Below are 639 nucleotides of genomic sequence, written 5' to 3'. Positions count from 1 at the left end.
CCCATCAGAAATATAAGCAATTATCAGGGAATAGTATGAAAGATTATATGCCAACAAACTGGACAACATAGAAGAAATGGACAAATTCCTAAACGCACACCCACTACCAAAATTCACATGGAAAGACATAGAAAATCTGAACAGACCTATAACTAGTGAAGAAATTGAATCAGTTATCAAAAATTTCCCAACAAATTAAGAGCCCTGGGCCAGATGGCTTCCCTGGGGAATTCTACCAGACATTTAAATCAGAGTTAATACCCATCCTTCTTATGCTATTCCAAAACATAGAAATGTGAGTTTTCCTTCCGGACTCATTCTATGAAGCCAGCATCACTTTGATTTCCAAGCCAGAGAGAGACCCAGCAAAAAAAGAGAACTACAGGCCAATATCCTTGGTGAATACAGATGCAAAAATCCTCAACAGGATACTTGCAAATCGAATGCAACAGCACATAAAAAGAATTATCCACTATGATCAAATGGGATTCATTCCTGGGTTACAGGGCTGGTTCAATATTCGCAAATCAATCAGTGTGATACATCACATCAACAAAAGAAAAGATAAAAACCATATGATCCTGTCGATAGATGCAGAAAAAGCATTTGACAAAATACAGCATCCCTTCTTAATAAAGA

This window comes from Crocuta crocuta, unplaced genomic scaffold (assembly GCF_008692635.1).
Source record: "Crocuta crocuta isolate KB4526 unplaced genomic scaffold, BGI_CrCroc_1.0 scaffold113, whole genome shotgun sequence".
Taxonomy (NCBI): domain Eukaryota; kingdom Metazoa; phylum Chordata; class Mammalia; order Carnivora; family Hyaenidae; genus Crocuta; species Crocuta crocuta.
The sequence above is the reverse complement of the archived record's forward strand: the minus strand, read 5'-3'. Positions refer to the sequence as shown.